This window comes from Schistocerca piceifrons, chromosome 6 (genome assembly GCF_021461385.2).
Source record: "Schistocerca piceifrons isolate TAMUIC-IGC-003096 chromosome 6, iqSchPice1.1, whole genome shotgun sequence".
NCBI classification, from domain to species: domain Eukaryota; kingdom Metazoa; phylum Arthropoda; class Insecta; order Orthoptera; family Acrididae; genus Schistocerca; species Schistocerca piceifrons.
The window spans coordinates 315,404,389-315,426,168 of record NC_060143.1 but is presented as its reverse complement, the minus strand read 5'-3'; positions in this window follow the sequence as shown (position 1 = coordinate 315,426,168).

Sequence of the window (21,780 nt, the reverse complement as noted above, 5' to 3'; positions counted from 1 at the left end):
ACCTGACACACATGACCTAGTCCTCCCGACTTCCACTTGATTGGGCCATTAAAGGATGTCATTCTTGGAAGCAATTTTGAGGACGATGAGGAGGTGATTCACATAGTGTAGCCCTTGTTTGATGCTGGAGGAAGGCCGTGGAACAGGATAGAGATTACGTGGAAAATTAAACTGTTTAGCTAAAAAGCCTTCTATCATGTGTGTAGTTATTATTATGTTTAATAACGAATTGTTGAAGAAAAAATGAGGTCCACTACTTTCCGGGCAACCTTCGTATTTAAATTTACATTCGTAGATTTTTATTTTTTCTTGCGCTAAAGATCGTCCAAGAAAAAATTATTTTCAAGCATGTAATCCGATGGTTCAAATGGCTCTGATCACAATGGGACTTAACATCTGAGGTCTTCAGTCCTCCTAGAACTTAGAACTACTTAAACCTAACTAACCTAAGGACATCACACACATCCATGCCTAAGGCAGGTTTCGAATCTACGACTGAAGCGGTCGCGCGGTTCCAGACTGAAGCGCCTAGAACCACTTGGCTACACTGGCCGACTGGTGATCCATATTTTGTACCTTTCTTAAACAACAAAAATTCATTTAATAGTTAGCAAGATAGTAGAAGTTACTGAAATTAGGACGACCTATTAACCACAACTTAGCTTACAGCCACTACTGATTGCAGATTAAATTCTACAAGAGGCATTCATTAAGTAATACATCTCATTTTTGTTTTCTGACAATGTGTTGGTTTTATTCAGGATTCCAGTAGAACATATTATTCCCAACTCTTTTGTCTATCAAACCCTATTTTTCAACATTAGCTCTGATCATTGCGACAGCCTTACACAACCTACCGGTAGGGGCCTTATAACTGCAGGTAACACTCTACTGGTCGACGTTGGAACCAATGTCTTGCTGCATCAACTTGCCCATCATCAAGGTACTATTTCTCGTGGAGTGCGTTCTTCATTCATTATGCCACACAGAACGAAACTGGAAGGTGCAAGATCCAGGCTGCAGGATGGATGAAGAAGTCCCTCTCATGTACACAGACTTACGTGAGGTCTTGTGTTGCCATGAAGAAGGAAAAGTTCGTTTCCATTTTTGTGGTGACGAACACACTGAAGTTTTTTCTTCAGTTTCCTGTGGGTAGCTCATCTGTGTGTTGCCAGCCAACACAGGGGAGATCAGACAGTTTGCGCGACCTTGCTGCAATGATGACAGACTCCATGCCTAACAACTCACCATGCTTTTGTCTACTTCCATGTATGTGTAGACATTCTCGAAGGGCTTATGAATGTTTGTGATTCTCTGGTTTTCTGACAAAAGAAACTCAATGACAGCACTTTGCTCGAAGTGCACGTACATTACATACTCATTTTTGAAAGCTATCATGTATTGTGCCATCACGTATTGGAACTTCATGAAACTTTAGGGGCTGAAGTGGGAATATTCTACGATGACCCACAACAAATTGAGCATTTTTTCAACCAAAATCGACAGAGAGAAAGAATGTGTTGCATTACTTATTGAATGCCCCTCGTAGTTAACATTTTAGTAGCGATTCCTATTGCACACAAATTTAATAAGCACAGCCGTTCATGGGAGCCCCGGCATCGTAGGATCCAGAATGTTAAGGATTATTAGGAAAGTTAAGTTACACACACGTTCGAAAGGGCATACTGTATCAAAACGTGAAGCACATATTTGTGATATTTGCAGCAAAAAATTAGTTACTTTGCATCGAGGATTAATGCTCAAAACTGAAACTAATGTTGATACTAAGACCCAAAAATTGCCGAATGATAAGAACTTTAAGGCTACAGACTGTTAAATTATCTTACTCAATACGACCGTTTTCTTAACAACCAACTTTTTGGCATATTCTGCTTTATATCAGAATTTGTACTGCACATCAGCATTTATACTGCATTTAGTGAGAACAATGAAATGTGAACATCTATATTCTGTAAAAACAGGACATAAAGGAGAAACATATATGTTATTTCTGAATATGCTTTTTCAGATTTCTATAGAGTAGATATATTTTCTATGAAACTGATATGTTATCTTTCAGTCTTATATGAATGGTGAACATAATTGAGAATTCAGTGAAGAAAAGGCAATGTGGGAGCTTGTGAAAGATGCATTTTCTATGATTTTATTTGGCCCACTTGTAAAACTATAATTATTGTGTAAATATAAATAAATTCGCTGAAATGAAAGTACTTGTGAAGTTTTATATATAACACTAAGATAATGGGTTTATCAGTTGTTAAAATTAGAACTCCATTTCAATTTCAACTTAGAATAACTGTGACTGTTAAATGTTGGTAGGGCTCAACTATTGTGTCAATGTCAACATACACAGAAGACTTAAAATAGAGAGAAGGGAACGGAATATAATACCTCAATAATTTTCTATCACACATAATGTGTTCCATAAGGATAACAGGGCTCAAGAAACAAATTTGTTGGCAAATAGTTAAAGAGACAGGAAGGGCTGTGGCACATATAGCTGCTTACATGTGTACAACACAACAGATATCTCACTTGACCGTCTAATCTGACTAAGTGCCTGACCTTCCATTGTTTACAACACCTACCATTTGATAACTACAAAATTAACTGTAAGAAATCGATGACAACTAAAGCAGGGCAAAAAGCGAACATCTACATTCACTATGGGTTAAGATCCACGAAAGTAATGTAAAATTTTCATAAGAGATCAACTCAACTCACTGTGTGTTATTTTGCTCATAACTTCAAGAACTGTCATAGTCATTCCAAGAAGTGGGTGGTTGCACACCTCCAGACAGAGACAACTTATTTATCCTGCAGTTGCTTGAAACAGCACCGAAGCAAATGCTGCAAAATTAGTTGAAGAGTTATTCAGAAGGGAAATCGAGAAGGAGTTTTGAGTATGCAGCAGAGTGTACACTGAATTGAAACCTCTTGATAGATTAAAACTGTGTGCTGAACTGCAATCTTTGACTTTCATGGACAAGTGCTCTCGGACTGAGCTGTCTAAGTAGGATTCACAACCCACTCTCACAACTTCACTTGCTTGAGTGCTAGGCTCACAAGGTGTAGAAGAGAACCTCTTTGAAGCTTGGATATTACGAGAGAGGTACTTTTTCTAGGTTTGTTCAGGCTATGAGGAGCAAAACAGCTGAGGTCATAAGCACTCAATTCGCGACTTAAAATGAGATATTTCCTGGCGAAAAGGCCATGCAATTAGTTGACACATAGTTGCCTGAATGGCATCACTAGATGTCCAGTTAAAAAGTAACAAGCATAACAGAAAGATGAAATGATGAATTATAACAACCAGGTTACATTAAGTTTCTTGGACACCTGGTGTTCTTGGAAGAAAATCAAATCTCCTTCGCCATGTTGCTATGTGGAGTAAAGACTAAAACACGCTCTACAGCCCGTGGTGTATCTGCTAAAACATGAGATAGCTCAGATAACAAGCACCATTAAGGCATAAGAGGTTAATGTATTCGCACTGAGCTAAAAAGTGGCACACCGTCAGTGGTTGGTTCAAGAGCAAAGTGTTGCAGGGTCTCCACTTAACAGGTCGCGATGGCTGAAAAGATAATGTTCTTTATGTAATCTAGTTAAAATTATTTCCTCATGACATGATGTATGAGAAGAAATCTCATAAGCCTACAAAGGGTTTAATCTCATTGAGCTTATTCCCACAGAAAGACAACCAGTGCTCATGCCAAAGTGATCAAATGTTCCTATGTACAGCAATGCTGAGATCTTCTGAGAGGACAGATGTGCTAAAAGGTAAGGATAGTAGGGCTGCAGCCTTGCAACAACGTCATCAGCTTTAATCCCCAATATACCATCATCTCCAGGAGGAGATAGAAGGCATTAGTGTTTAACACTCCATCAACAATGTGTTCACACGAGATAGAGCAGAAGTTTGGATTATGGAAGGATAGAGAAGGATAACAGACGTGCCTGTTTAAAGGAACCATCCCAGCATTTGCCTTAGATGATTAGGGAAATCACGGCAAACCTGAATCAGGATGACCAGACATGGGTTTGAACCACTATCCTCCCAAAAGTGAGTCTAGTGTGCAAACCCCTGTGCTACCCTTCTCAGTGACATCTCCAGGCACCAAAATGAATGACACATTTGTGCCAGTGAATGAAGGCAATCCTGGATCTGTTGCACTATAATATGGTATGTAGATATCACAAAGAGGCTGTGGCGAACACTGGGGGATCAGTGCATGCAACAGATTCAGAGATTGTGTGTTGCCAGATGTACAAGGTGCCCTGATAAATGGCAAAGACATCAATAGTAAAAATCGAGCACTGATATAAAAAGCGACACCAAAAAACCTCTTTGCCAACAACTTAGGTATACAACAGACCACAGTCCTCCTTAGAACCATTAGTGTAAAAGAAAGTGCTCTCCCCAAACTGTGTACAAATCTCCAAAAATCTCGAGCAAATAATCAAAACCGAAACAAATGTTCTATGTAAGGAAAATAAGGGGCACAGATATCTGCATGGGGCTAAAGGGAGGAAAGATTCTCACCCCTTGGGAGCACAGGAGGAAACTTGAGTTGAAGCTTTCACAGCAGTAGTAGAAGTGGTAGAAGTAGTAGTTTTATTTAGCCATAGATCCCTTTTTCAGGGATGTTGGAAGTGTCTTTGTACTACAATTTGAGAACAACAAAATTAAAGTAAATCACATAATAGCCGCTTACAGACTTACAGGATGGGAGAGGTAGTCAGCTGTAGCCGTATGGTCGGAACCATCCTGGTATTTACGTGAAATAAATTAGGGAAACCATGAAAAACATGGCTGAATACAAAGCTACTCTATTTAAAACAGTGCTATCTCATATGGCTTACCCCTAGTGTACAATACTGTTTTACAAATAAGTTATTTAATAATGATAAAAGGCTGATGCTACACTTCGTTTCTCACGCCCAGTTACTACACATGCATTGTTTCATAATGCAGTACACACTACACACACTATCAGCTGATATCAGAAGTATATTGTGAACAGCAATTTCCCAATTGCTAGCCTGAAATATTCAGTCAGAGTTCCTCCATAATGAGTGAGATGTTGAGTTCAGAAAGAGTATAGGGTGTTAGCATTATGCATTGCATAGTTCTGAGAGTAAATTTTCAATGGAAGGAAAAAAAGAAGGAAAAAGAAGGTATAAATGTGTTTCATAGATCGTTAGATGTTTTATTGTAGTTATTATTATTATTTGTATTAAATGTTTTACAAAATCCCTACTCTTTGTTATCTAAGTAATCCTTACATATATAGAATGTTTAGGTTTGCAAGTACTGTCAAATGCCTTTTGTAAATAATTTTGCTTAAATAATTTCTTTAATATTCTTTTGTTGTTTATTGGAACTCTTTTATTCCTTGGTAAAAAAACCCTATTTTGAGTTTGTTGTTTTCCTTGGTAAAAGTCAGTCTAGATCCTGTTCCATGGTCATGGAGAGAGCTGTTTGTGCAGTAATTACCAACGTTATTTTCATGTGTACAACTGTTTGGTAAATATATTCACATGGTGCTGTAAAAATCCCCAGTGTTTTGAGAAGATATTTACAATGAGTTGAGTACAACATGAAAGCGAACATTGGAAGGCAACAAGGACTTACAACTTGCCCCATGTTGGTGGTCAATGGAGTTATCAAAAGATGAATCATTAGATGGGTGGTTTGACAGAGAGATTGGGAAGTGCATCTGCAGAAGAGATGACAGCGATTACTAGCCAGCTTCTGCACAGAGAATCATAACTGCACTGGTGGAGAATATACCTGTGGCCAAACGGTGTACATGGTGGTGAAGCATGATCAGGCGTCGTAAGATGGTTAGTCGCGCAGATGAATATATGACGCATCCACCATAATCAGCTCGATCACACTGAGGACTGATGCAGATGAAGGAGGACTGTCTGGTCTGCTGCCCGTGACGTGTGGCTCAGGGCATTCTGGGAACAGACATTGCGAGGTGCCAAGCAGGATAAGCAGGAAGAACATAAATAAAACTGACAAACTGCAGTGGTGGATTTATGACTAGAAATGGAGGAAAGAAAGGTCCGTTGAACATGTGTCCAGAAAAGCATTGTTGCCACAGTAGATGATGCTACCGAATGACAGTCCCTCTGACCACATGCCATGTGTACCTTGTCTGTTGCAGTCTGTGGGACTGATGCAGTGTACTGTAAGCACCAGAACGGTCTGGTATTCTTGTCGGGAACGAGACAACATGGTGTCTGTGCACAGCCAAGCAGTTGGAAATGGTCGAGAGGCAACACAGCCATACCAAAACAAGTATCGTCACAGACACCAACCACATCACACAACATTTCAAGTCCTTTTTGGGTGTTTATGTGATCATGGGTCCTTTCAGATAGACGAACGTGCAGACAGGTGACAGACTGTGCATACACGAGATTTGGAGGACTGGATTCTACAGGATATCGAGACAAACCCTATTACAAGCTCTAGGCAAGTGGCTCACCAATGTGGTGTAAGCCAAAGTACGATTTTCTGTATCCTGTATGACAACCGCTACTATCACAATCACGTGCAATTCCATGGAGGTCAATTTGAACATCTGTTATGGTGTGGGTACGACACAGCTCTGTACTGTGTTCGGGGATGATCTATTGATTTAAACAGACGCAAAGGCTCCAAGATTGTCGATCATGTACAGAAGTTCGACATTTAGCACGGACTTCAATGCGAGATGCTTATAATAGTTTCCACAACAAAACTTCGTCTCGAAACCTAGCAGAAAATCCCAGGAGATTCTGGTCGTATGCGAAGTATACTAGCGACAAGACACAATTAATTCCTTCTCTGCGTGATAGAAATGGAGATACTATCGAAGAAAGTGCTGACAAAGCAGAGTTACTAAACACATCCTTCCGAAATGCCTTCATAAAAGAAGGCGAAGTAAACATTCCAAAATTCGAATAAAGAACAGCTGCCAACATGAGTAACGTAGAAGTAGATAGGCTCGAAGTAGTGAAGCAACCTAAATTACTTAATAAAAAAAAGGTTTCTGGTCCAGATATTATACCAGTTAGGTTCCTTTCAGAGTATGCTGATGCAATAGCTCCATACTTAACAATCATATATAACTGTTCACTGGACGGAAGATCTGTACTCAAAGAGTGAAAAGTTGCACAGGTCACACAAATATTCAAGAAAGGTAGTAGTGGTAATCCACTAAATTAGAGGTCCATATCATTAACGTCGACATGCAGCAACATTTTGGAACATCTGTTGTGTTCAAACATCATAAATTACCTCGAAGAAAATGGTCTATTGACATACAGTCAACACGGATTTAGAAAACACCATTCTAGTGAAACACGACTAGTTCTTTACTCACATGAAGTGTTGAGTACTATTGACAAGGGATCTCAAATTGATTCCGTATTTCTGGATTTTCGGAAGGCTTTTGATGCTGTACCACACAAGCGGCCTGTAGTGAAATTGTGTGCCTATGGAATATCGTCTCAGTTATGTGACTACATTTGTGATTTCCTGCCAGAGAGTCACAGTTCGTAGTAATTGACGGAAAGTCATCGAGTAAAACATAAGTGATTTCTGGCGTTCCCCAAAGTAGTGTTACAGGTCCTTAGCTGTTCTGTATCTATGTAAACGATTTGGGAGACAATCTGAGCAGCTGTCTTAGGTTGTTTGCAGATGATTCTGTCGTTTACCGATTAGTAAAGTCACCAGAAGATCAAAACAAACTGCAAAACGATTTAGGAAAGATATCTGAAAGGCGCGAAAATTGGCAATTGATACTAAATAACGGAAAATGTTATGTCATCCATATGAGTGTTATTAGGAATACGTTAAACTTCGGTAACACGATAAATCAGTCAAATCTAAAGGCCATAAATTCGGCCAAATATCTAGGAATTACAATTATGAACAACGTAAACTGGAAGGAACACATAGAAAATGTTGTGGAGGAGGCTAATCAAAGACTGCTTTATTGGCAGGACACTTAGAAAATGTAACAGATCTACTAAGAGGACTGCCTACATTATAGTTGGTTGGTTGGTTGTTTCGGGGAAGGAGACCAGACGGCGAGGTCATCGGTCTCATCGGATTAGGGAAGGACGGGGAAGGAAGTCGGCCGTGCCCTTTGAAAGGAACCATCCCGGCATTTGCCTGGAGCGATTTAGGGAAATCACGGAAAACCTAAATCAGGATGGCCGGACGCGGGATTGAACTACATTATAGTTGTCTGTCCTCTTTTAGAATATAACAGATAGGATTGACGGAGTACATCGAAAAAGTTCAAAGAAGGGAAGCACGTTTTGTATTACCGCGAAATGGGGGGGGGGGGGGTGTCACTGAAGAGATACAGGGTTTGGGATGGACATCTTAATACAAGGGCGTTTTTCGTTGCAGAGGAATCTTCTCACGAAATTCCAATCACCAACATTCTCCTCCGAAAGCTAAAATATTTTGTTGACGCTGACCTACATAGGCAGAAACGACCACCATGATAAAATAAGGGAAATCAGACCTCGCCCAGAAAGATATAGGTGTTCATTCCTTCCGCGCACTATATGAGATTGGAATAATAGAGAATTGCAAAGGTGGTTCGATGAACCATCTGCCAGGCACTTAAATGTGATTTGCAGAGTACCTATGTAGATGTAGATGTAGATATAGATGTAGATGTTGTTACATGCACACATCCTCATAGGACCTTTTTGGCTCCATTTCCATTCAGGAATCTGTCCCTGCAGTTTGCTAGTTTTATTAACGTTCATCCTGTATATTCGAGGATCAACCGTTTACCCCAAGAATTTCGTGGTTTCGACGAATTGTTGTTGAGATTTAAGGTCAGCAAGAGGAATTTCTTCCACTACCAGGAATTCGTACAGACGGTATTTACAGAGGGAAAGTGGAAGTCGTTGTCTGTACTCCTCGAGAAAAGATAGTAGGGTACAGCGATGGAGGCGATTCTCGAGTAAACAGCTTCCACTTAGCATGCAGCTATGAGGTACACCGTTCTCCTGAATAAAAAAAGTCCAATAAAGGTGTACCCAAGCCTATATTAAAACCCAGACTTTTAAAAATTCCCTAATAAAGTGAGTTACGTGGCCTTATTAGCACCATCTTACAATATGGCTACCGCCTAGTACTTCCCACAGAGAGTTATCCATGGTATTGGTTGGGAAAGTGGAAGGATGGTCGACTTCAGAGTGATGCCTACAAAGTCACATTGGACGTTTTTTAGCAATTACTGTGACTGAAGCTACATACCAGCCCCCAGTGGTCATTCATTCTATCGCTCTGCAGACACTAACTGAGGATATTGACCTGTAGCTGCAAGGCGGGTGTTTGTCTGTACCAAGATTAGTTATAAGGATTACAAAGGCTTCACATCAATGTATAAGAAATGTGCTATCTTTCTAGGTACGATTGTGAGTATGGGAGAGAAAATGTTTGTCATCAGGAAATACTTGCTGTAATATCTGAATTAATGTAAATTTCATCATGTCCCAGGACAGAGGAATGTGACAATGAAAGGACATGCTCTACTGAAGCCTATAGCTGTGCTATTTCTGTATATGAAATGTCACTAGACTATGCCCATTTGACTGTAGAATGCGCTGGAGATTTCGTGGAGATGAGGAATTGGGGTTGTATGCTTGTTTTCTACGTGTAAGCGATATCCTGTGCTCCACCTCTCGCTGGGGAGGTATGAAGGTTTGAGAACTCTGCAGAGTGCTAGACCAAGAGATTGGGGACAGAAACAGAATCCACTATAATATCGTTTACAACAGTCAGACCAGGAATTGGAATATAGGCTTTTTTGGCAGCAACACAACGATGTTGATCCCAAACAACAGAAAGGGGAGTAAAACAGTTTAGAAAATTAGCAAACGAGATTCAGGAAGCTTTTTTGCTAAGTCTGAGAATTCTAAAACTCTCTGTATGCATCTGATTGTATCTAACACAGACTGTTCTCCATCGTAGGGTGGTGCACAAAGACATGGAAAGTACATCTCTGAATGAAAATCTCTCTGTCACCCAATGGACCGGATATGAAACGTTCGGCAGCGGAGAGGATGACATTCGCAAGATATCCTGCAGCTGTGGAATTTTTGTTTTTCATAGGTCTCCAGTTACGAGTAAGCTCCAGTCAGCTTTAGAAAGCTACTAAATCGTCTTACATATGAATTATGCCTAGTTTAGGAAGTGAATTACATAATAAAAATTGTCACTCGACTGTGTGTATGAGACGACAAATCACTCGAGATGGCGAGCAAGTTGTGTGCGAAGAAGGACATATACGGAATCGACAATGAATGTATTGTACCTGAAAGAAAATATGGGTTCGCTTGTGTTGAAGGAAACGATATAAAGCTGGTTCAGAACATCTGCCAGGAGAACGCTGCTGCACAGGCTCTGGAAGTGCCTCACATGGAATGGTAGGCACTGAAGTCATCAAGTAGCAAGAAAGATGTTGGGAACTGGGTGATAAGTTGTAACATGTCTGCCCAGGTAAGAACGAATGACAGAGATTCATACAATCAGAAAGGATATATAATTCCGAGAAGAGCAATACGAACAGCAATAGCTTACATCTGGTTCAACAGAACGATCTGGCTATGGACATCGTCTCAGATGAACGTCATTACATCCCTATGAGCTGGAGTTTCCTCCTCAGGAAAAAGTCGTAACACTCTGAGATGAAATATGAGACATTGAGGCAATGTTAAGGTTATATATTTCGTCTTTTGCAGGCATATGAAAGACTGAAGATTGTGAATGTAGTACCAGGTATGGTTCTGCTCTATGTGGACCATCAAGCGTCTGGGCAGTACGTCAATGGAAGTAATTTGATATGCAATGGGTCTCTACACAAATGTGAGGAGCATAGCTTTCAACAGTTTTTAAGCTGGTATGTAAGGTCAAACTTGATTAGTAGGGTCAGTAAAATTCTTCTGGGTCTGTGACTGTATTGTTATTGTGGTCGAAGACCCAAAAGAATTTTATTGACTATCACATTTTATTGACTATCGCTGAAACCTACACTTACATTGATTAGCAGAGTCCCATTGCGTAGGAATTAGCATGCCTCTAAAGGGCATGCAAATTGTGTCCTTAGTTTATGATGAAAGGATTTATATTAAGGAGACTGCGTGTGACACTACTGAGGACCAAGGCCCAGCTGAAAGATTTGTTATTTCCTTGTTTTCTTTCCATGTTAGTTTGTAAGGAAGAGATTTAGAGGACTGGTTTGGTGTGTTCATTGTGACTTAATCTCCCATGATTGCCGGCATCTCCGATGGAGCGCTACTTAGTTCCCACACAAGAATATTAACCTGCCTTAGGTGACTTGTTCACACCTCAAGTCACACACTCTGAATTCCAGACAGAGGAACCAGCTGGAGTTGGGAAGGTACCAGTTCAAGTTAACACCCTTCACTGCGTACATATGTCGACCCACATGATGTGCATTGTACGTCACACAGTCACACTTTGCACATCGAACATGTGAGCTGGCCTTCAGAAGCAGACTAAAAGGAAGAGAGCTGTAAAAAAATCAGATCTCAGACACAGAAGAGGAGGAAGGACGTAATAAATCAATAGACAAAGAATGAACAGAAGAACAGTATGGAAACAATGGGACAGACCTGTAGCTCAGAAAAAGGAGTAGTACTGGTAGAGCTGAGGCCCCACAATCGCCAAACACTTACTCACAAAAGAGTTAGATGAGAAAGGGAGGAGGAGATTTACTAGCGTAAAGAAACAGTGAAGGCGAGTCCTGAGTCATCCTTGGACAGCTCATTCGTAGAGAACTTGTCTACGAAAGGCAAAGGTCCTAGGTTTGAGTCCAAACCCAGCATACAGTTTCAATCTGCCAGGAAGTTTCAAGAGGAATCAAGTTACCAGTAAGAGAAACCAGTTACTGGGTCAAAATATGTGCAGATCACAAGCGTAACTAGAGCTGGTAGTTTTGAAGGAAAGGACGAATTAGCGAAGGACACAGCTCACCAGTGACTATTGAAATCACACTGAACTTAGCATATACTGAGGTACAGAAAATGTTGTCAGTCATCTCTTCTCACATCGAAGAAACCTCTGTAGTTTGTTCCAAATTTTCCAGGATGGGGTTAACGTTGCTCTTGGCCATCTTGTGCACTTGGTGTGGTGAGGATCAGGCTGAAGTAATGCTGTTGTCACTATTCACCTCATAATGTGCAACAACAAACAGATCTCACACTCTCATGGCTATTGCTCGCCCAGATTACCATTTGCTAGCAGCTGATTGAGCATTTATTGGCTATCAGTGAAAAGTGGACTTTCATGGCAGATTATATTCTGAAGGTACATATCGAATCTTAGACAGGATCATACTGCTATGACGCTATTGATAGTATTCAGTTCATAATCAGCAAAAATTTCGGTCCAATGCTGCTAACCAGTAGCAACTGTAAATTACTCAAAACTGTATCACTTAGACGTTTCCACTTACTTATGATTGCAGTATTTGAAGAAATATATCATTGGTTTTTATCATAGTGTTCAGTGGTGGATTCTGCTCAATGCCTAAGCTGTTTGAGTGCTCACAACATAAGATAGAAATGACATGTAATAAAAAATTGGGATGATGTGTTTTGAAACCTCATGTGCAGAAACTGTGCGATACACTGTCTTGTTTAGTCAAGAAGAAAATTAATTTTAACATCTCTTAAACATCAATATCATAAGCACAGACTGTGCATCAGTCAAAATGGAGACTGGAAGTATCTTTATCTCGTCCTTCAGTGGCAAACACTTGTTTTGCGCCAGTAACACCTGTGAATTATGTGGGACACGAGAATTTCAGTACAATACAGTTTCGAAACGACACCATCAAGACTACCAGGATGAGCAAATGACTGAAAGAGAAACTATGTTTGTAGTTGCAAAAAGATTACAGAAAATATTTCGAAAACCCAAAATAACCCATCACAAACAAGTGGCACATGAAAACTCACATTCTTCAACTCATATCTTGGAAAATCAATTAAGGGTATTGAGATGCGAATACAGTCAATGTTTTTGAAATATTATTATTCCAACTCTTGCGTGCAGTAATATAAGCATAAATTATGCATGCCATTGTTCAAGAATATTTTCACTTATATATAAGGTATTAGTTTAACCAAATTGCAAGCAAGAAAAGGTATTAGGCCACCTATATCAGAGCAATTAAAAATCAGCGAATTCTAAATTACTGCATCAGCATTGGGATCCTTTATCAAGTAATATCTCAAAAGATATTGAACGAATTGGACAATGTGGTTTTAGAATCGTAACGAATTGGAATTGGCCATGTAACAGAGACGTTTAGCTAACATAGATGGGAATCTTTGCTAAACAGAAGTCATCGTTCTTGAGAAATCTTGATGGGTAAATTTAAAGAATCGTTATTTGAGGAAGCTGCAATGGGTCTTCTGTGTTAAACCCTGCTTAGGGATGGTAAGAAGAGCATAAGATATATTATGGTATGTACTCAATTGGAGAATGGAAATTGTTCCTGTTGATATGAAGTAGCCTCCACAGTGCACTCTGTAGCACCTTGCTGAGTATTGCGTGTCCAGTGACGATAAATATCACTTTGACAATAAATAATCATCTGTCAGACTGTATCGACTCAACTTGATCATTGGTATGATTCATGTTACATAATATTGTCAAAAATTAAACTGACTGGAGGATTGTGGTATCATCAGTAACATCATTTACCTAGCTATGCTTTGCAATATGTGACGCTTAGTATCTGAGACAAAGTGAGAAACATTTTGTCTATTAATGAGACAGGACCTCTTTATCTTCAAACGTTGCTATGACTTCCACTCTCAATGGTGATGAGATTAGAATGACAGAACTGGTGTTGAGACATGGCTAAATAAAGTGGTTACAGGCAAAAACCGATGAATTTTGTTTTATTGTACTATGGATACAGTTAAAGAACTGCCTCAGGACGAAAACAAAAATTAATAGAGACTTCACATTAATTTTAATGAACTGTGCACACCACGAAACACTGAATAATTTGTGGAACCACTAAATCAGCCAAATTTTCTCATTTGTTGTGTTTCTAGTTTGGCATCACTGTCAGTCAAAAAGACTTCAGAACACTAGTGTTTCTTGTCAGGCCACTGTCAACCTTACATTTCTAGCATGAACAATATTGTGTCTAGTAACATTGCAGGTATTACGTTATAAATACTTTGTTATAAATGTCTGTTTGTGTCGAAATTACTAATGAGACATTACCTTTCCTATTGCGGGGGTGCATATAACTTATCAGAGCTGGAAAGCTGCAACACTTACATGACAAGTATTCAGTAGCCTAGTTCAAACGACTGAAATTGAATAAAAATGATTTTAATGAGTCTACTCTACAATCCATCTAGGTAATTTACATGTGAAACTGTGAAACTGTGCACAGTCGATGTTTGAAGTGTACCAACTCTAGACAACATAAACATCAGTCACATAGATAAGGGCGTACTGAAAACTAATACCTCCACATTTTTTATGTGAAAACTCTTTCTTTTAAAAATAAAACAAACATTATTAACATTCTTACATCTTTATTCTTCGTGTCTACATATTTGTAGCCCTCTGCTGCTGGAGGGCTGCAACTTATAACGTTTAACATGGCAGTGTGTAACATAACTTTGCCATTGCACATCACCAACCTGTGCATCCACTCATGGAACATCCTCTCCCTTAGCATGATAATGGCGACAACAGACGAGTATTGCTACAGCTGCAACAATTCAAGGTCTTCATTTCACTGTCACTGACTATCTTCCATGTAGTCTTGATTTGGCCCCAGCCGATTTTTATCTGTTTCCAAAACTTAAAGAACAACTTCCAGGACTTCACTTTCATAGTGATGAAGTGGTGGAAGAAGAAGTGAGGTTGTGGTTCTGTGAACAAACATTCTTCAGTGACGAACCAACAAACTGGTTTCTCATTGGGAAGCACATGTTTGTTGCCAGAGTGGCCATGCTGAGAAATAAATATGTTGGTACTTAGATGTAAAACATTAACAATCTTTCTTCTATTTAAAAAACTATAAGAGTTTCCACAAAAAAATTCGGATGCAGTTCCTTTCAGCACAGCCTCACAAAATAGAAAAAGCTTGTGCCCACTCTGTTTCAAATCAGACTGCCATTCAGCAAGTATGAAAAATGAAGTTAAATTTTTAATGAAGATATATCTGCAGTGAAATAAGGAAAGAGGATGCTTGTGCCCAGTTAACGAAAATTAAAGCTACGAGAATCTTACAGTGCTGACGAGAGGAAGAGATGACCATGAAACTATTAAGTTCAATTGAAAAGCATTCAGAACTAAGATATGTGCCATTGGTGGATAGAACGATAATTCACGCAAGCAAAAAACGGAAATCTCAGAATAGAAAAAGGTTCAACTTTACTGATGGTTTTCCATCAAAAAGTGGAAAACTACATGGTACATTTCATGTGCTTGAATTGATGGAACGTAAAGATAAGTAAAGGTTATTATATCTTCAATTCCATAAGAAAGCAACTAATGGTCCATTATATCAGGCGATGAGTTGGTTAGTGAGTAAATGAATATCAGATACAATAAATTTCAAAACTTTATCAGAAACTGAGAATCAGAGCTACAAGCTGTGACTGGTTTTCAACACAGTCTATTAGAGAACACAGTAATGTGTATAATTGCAGAAGGATTTGCCGGAAACTAATAACTATTTAGTATTCAAATTTCTTTAATTACCTTTTACAAGTTTTTGGATTTTCACACAAATTTACAAAAGATCAACATTCAGATATACACAGCGTTAGCTAAAGTGGGTCATAATTTTTGCTCTTAGTGCTCATCTCATTATGTGGCTACAAAAACCTCAACAGAATGAGTAAATATAAAATGGGGTTATGAGTTCATATTACAATTTTTCTTAATTTCCTTCAGAAGTGAACCAGTCTTCTCAAAATATAAGTAGGTACCACACATTTATCAAGATCAATTATCTCGGAAAAATCACCAAAATTTCATAAATTTTCCAAAAAAATTTCGAGAAATGAGGCTGAACTGAATATTAAAAACAAATAACATCTGATACTTCAAAGATTTTTTCAAAAAGGACTGAACAAAATTCAAACAATGGAGAAGATATGGATTTGTAATATATTATATAATTTTCCAAAAATTAAATCTTGCAAAAACTTTTACTATATAAATTAAGATAATTAACCCCATTTCAGTATTTTGAGGTGGTGTTCTTGGAAAAAAAAACTGTATCAAATATTCATATGATTTTAGATACTGCCCTGAAACAGGTTCCATGAATATTGAAAAAAATCAAGCATTGAAATATTTTAACTTTATTCCAAAAATAGTGAAAAACAAGAAGAAATGTTAGGATTCATAAATAAACTTAGATATGTGTAAAAGATCAGGAAATACCTTTTTACTTCATATGTTCATAAGTACAGGTTGATTCATGAAGATATTCAAATATTTTAATATGTTATTCTATAACTAACACTAAAAAAGTCCATATAAACGTAAATCAGCAAGCGTCTAGTTACGGAGCTATGGTTAATAAAAGAGTTTGCCTGAAATTTAGCGACTTCACTAATATGAAGCCATTCCAAAACTGTATGAGGTTAAAGTAAAGCACAATTTCCATTTATTTTGTTGTTATATGTCTGGTGAATCTAAGAAAACATGTCCCAGACGTGTATCTGCAGTAGTTTTCCAGAATATCCGGAGAAGCACAGATTATTATACAGTTAAATTTGAGTACTTTCCATTAAGAATGTAGAAACCTTTACATCATTGTTGGCAACCGTTAGCGAGTTGTTTCAGTCGTTTCCTAACATTGAAAGGAGTTAGTTTTCTGTATTGTTCAGTGAAAGAACATAATAACAACAGTGTATTTAAGTGAAACCACATACTAAATGTTGTAGTTTGTAGATTATTTATGAAATAGGGATGCCTTTCAAATTTACGACAAAGGAATATGCCGACATGGTGTTTATTTATGGCAAATGTGATGGTAATGCTACTGCTTTTTTCCCCAAAATTAAATTCTCTACAACTTCTGTTGAAAACTTTGGAAATTCTCTGGAATTTAAAAAAACAAATTTGGCCAAGTAGTTAATAAATTAAAATTTTACAAAATTATGTCTTTGCTTCTCTGGATGTTCTGTAAAACTACAGCAGATACACGTCTCAGACATGTTTTATTAGATTCACCAGATCAAAAACAACAAAATAAGTGGAAATTGTGCTTTACTTCAACCTAGTACAGTTTTGTGATGGCTTAAAATTAGCGAAGTTGCTAAATTTCAGGCAAGATCTTTTATTAGCCGTATTTCCGTAACTAAACATTTGTTTACCTAAGTTTAAGCGAAATTGTTTATTCCGTTTTACTTGTACAGTAACATGTTAAAATATTTACATATCTTCGTGAATCCACCTGTACAATAAGAAAAACATCAAATAGCATAAGCAGAAACATCGAAAAGGATTAAACCATTGTCAAAAATAACTTTTAAACATGAACAGTAACATATATATATATATATATATATATATATATATATATATATATATATATATATCTAACTTTTGAAGAAGATACCAGGAAATTTGATATTATTTTAGTTACACAACGATTTCATAGAGAAGAGGCAAGTGGTCAACTTTTGATCCAAAATAATTTAGTGGAAAATAAGTGTAATAGTACATCAAAAAATGAAAACCGATGCTTTTATACAGATACAAACACTGCATATGAGGAGTTAAATTCATGAAGTTTTCTTTCGGAAAATTTATTGCATATTATGAGTTTCACACACAGATTTTAATAGCTGATTTATGCATCAGTTTTACAATACCACAAATACTGTATTAATTAGAGATCATATACTTGGAATACAAAGTTTATTTGGCAAAGAAAATAAAGGAGATAATGGAAGGAAAGAGTGAAAACTGATTATGAAGTAGAATATTTGAATCTTCTAGAACTATACAAAATAAATAATAAAACCATATTTACTACTAAAAATTGTTTTTGTAAATGAATTTTCAGAATTTAGATGTAAATATTTAACAGCAACCCTTAACTGATTGGTTGTTTTTTCATCCAGATCACCTGGTAGACCTCATGTACAGACGGACAAGGACCATCGAACATTTTGGAGGATGGTTGTAATAAGTTGCATGAAAACAGTGGAAGAAACCACTCATTGGTTCCAAAGGGCTACCAACAGTCCACCTAGCAGAATGATTGTGTTAGGAAATTAAAGAGAATGGGGTTAGATGATCAAGCAGATCCATATAAGCCACAAATTTTTGTAGTCAGCGCTAAGTGACACTTGAGGTGATGTAAAACACTGGACAGTTAATAACACTTTGAACCCTCTAGCAATCCATTGGAAGGGTTTGGGTTTAGCAGATGTCTGGAGAGTATTACCTGCCATCATACCTAGTGCCAACAGTGTTAGTTGTGTTATGGTTTAGAGTATTTTTCGCTGTTAAGATCTGGTTAGCTTATTGCGCTTAAGAAAACGCTAAATACAGAAGGATATGAATACAGTTTACAACATTGTGTACTGCTTTTAGTAGGGCAACTAATCAGAGGTGATCACTGTACCAGCACAAGAATGACCCTGTCATAAAGAAACCTCTGTGAGGAAGTGGTTTGTGGACAACAACATTCCAAAATGGACTTCCCAGAGTCTGAACTAATAGAACACCTTTGGGATGTGTTAGAACATCAACTTTTCTCCAGAATCCAATGTCTGTCATCACAATCTTCTTTGGTTTTGGCACTTGAGGAAGAGTGACCTGTCATTCCTCCACAGATATTAAGACACCCCCTTGATAGTGTGCCCAGCAGAGTTCAGGTTTTCATAAAGATGAAAGATACTACACTGCATACTAATTTCCACTAGTAGGTGTGTGAGAACTTTATTGGGTAGTGTACAACAGAGTCACATTTCAATAACAAAACTCCAGTTTATCTACTTCATTTTCCAAAACTATTCTTTTATTATCATGTGGACTTAGAGTCCTGTTTTACTTCTGTCACATTTACTTAATGATTTTCCCATCTTTGTCTCATTGTGATATATTGTTATTTGTTACTGAACAAACTGCTCTTATAACATTCAAACATTAGTGCATTATTCCCAAGCAAATCACTTCAAAAAGTTTATGGCAGCGCCATCAGCGATTTAATTGAATGTTATTCATTGATCGTTCATAATAATTTCTTTCACTTTTTCCATTATTTCATCATTTGGCAATGTTTAACATTTCTAAAACTTTCCTGCACTTTATTCTGTACTGATAGCTGCACAGAATAAATAATCACACATGCTACCAAAACATTTGTTACATGTTTTACAGCTGAAAACAAACTAAACTTGGACAGTCTAACACTGTACAAATTCTTTTCAGTTTTGTTTGCCAACACAACAACAAAAATATTGTGTGAATTAGACTAGTACAATACAGAAATTAGACAAGTACCATTACTTTTTGAACAAATCATGTATATTCTTTGTTAGTTAGTTATACCATTTATCTGCTTCATGGCTGTATTCTAAATCCTTATCATCTCTTCATGCCAAATCGTATTTTCACAAGCTTTCTCTACTATATTAGAACTGTTATCTCCTCTGACCATTCCTTCTTGTTGGTGGCCAGGCCACCGTAATTATGCTCTTGAGCATGCATTTTAGCTAGAAAATGGTGAATTAAGCAATTTTCTAAACTCTTACTATGTTTCTCTGGATTCCAAAATTTATATAGCAAATAATTCAAAAATCTTATTAAGTATGAATACTTTTAGGATTATTAATCTCGAATAAAACTAAATTACCTGTTAACAGTTACTTATTCTCAACATTTCATTGTGTTATTTCTTACATGCAACCATTTCATCTCCATGAATAATCTTCAGTCTATTGAGTAAATGTCTAACATCATTCACACAAATAAATTTTTTCAGTTCGTTTCACAAAATATTTTTATTAATTCTGCACCTTCCATTTACACAATTAGATGTTGACGTGAATGTATTCACAACAGTTTCTTTTATCGTGTATTTTTATATTTCAGTTTTTCTAGATTCAATTTCATTTCGGTTTGTGTCTAAATATATTGCACTTGACACACGAATCACGAAATAACTAGTTATAACTCGAAAGATCAAAGCATACATTTATGTCACACATACTAATATGTTTCCCTGTAAAGGTTTGATCAAAGTATCAGTATGAGATTTAGGAGACGAGGTACTGGCAGAAGTAAAGCTGTGAAGTACCGGGCGTGAGTCATGCTTTGGTAGCTCAGTTGGTAGAGCACTTGCTCACGAAAGGCAAAGGTCCCGAGTTCGAGTCTCGGTCGGGCATGCAGTTTTAATCTGCCAGGAAGTTTCAAAGTATCAGTACTTTGCGAAGTTACTCTGCCAATGGCTAATCCATTTCCACTGTATTATAGTTGTATATTACCATTGTACCTAAAAATTCCAATTAATCTTAATCCAAACACCTCTTATTTAATGTTGTTAATGTTTTTCAACATTCATTGATACATATATTTATTTGTTACTTTTTCTCCTATTTTCATCTGTTAGCTGTCTATTTCTAATCTCTTCTTCATAGTTATACAGTCATCTCATATTTCTGGTTCACTTAATGTATTACCTTTTTGATTTATTGATTAGTCTAACAAGTACAATTTGTGCTTAGATTATCATGAGTCTTTAACATACGTTCACTTATTTATTCAATTGCTTCTTTACTTTTATAGAAGAGGTATAGCTTTTTTTATATTTATCATAGTCTAATTGAGATATTTCTTCAATGTATAAACGTTTCTTTTAATTTTTCTTTTCCTTCTTTAACAACCTCAGGACCAAATTTTGCTACCATTCATTTAGGGAAAAAATCATGATCACTATTTTTGAACTCTACATAAAGTTTTCATTTACGATTGACACCATTTACGATTAACAGTTAATTTTTACTACTACATATAGATTTTGAGAAATCGTTTATTTTAATTTGATGTTTTCCATCTTAAGCGTTCCCTCTCAAGCCTACTGTAAAGAAACCAAATTCATTATTCCAAACTTCACTTTATAGTTCTTTAAAGTCTTCAGACGTCATATTTCCACATACAATCTCATTATAAACAAGATTTAAAACTGAATTTTGTAATTGAAAGATATACACAAACCTAAGTTCGTCGCTAACGAATTCTTTTGGAATCTTTTGACAAATTTTAACTACTCTTCCTTTATATCTTCATCTAATGATGTGGAGTCTAGCTAAGCCAGTGTTTCAAAACAGCAATCATTAAACAAAACCACTGAATCGTTTCAGATAGATCCAGATTTCCAGAATCTTCATTATTTTCAGTAAAACCAACAATTTTAGCGCCCATTTTTTTCATCTGTGTTGTGCCTCTTCAAAAACTCTTGATATTTAGTTAGGGCTGTACTTTAAGTATAAATGTTGATTTAAATTATTGTTGTTCTAGGGTTGTATTTACTTTTCTGTTCTTTATCCATATGTTTGAATATCATTAACCATCACAAATTTAATTAGTTACGTTTTTCTTGTATAAATTAATAGACTAATTCTTCTGAATAATAAGAGCTCACTTCTAAAAAAGTTTGACTATTCTATTAAGAAATAAATGTAAATCACACAAAGCAACCTAAC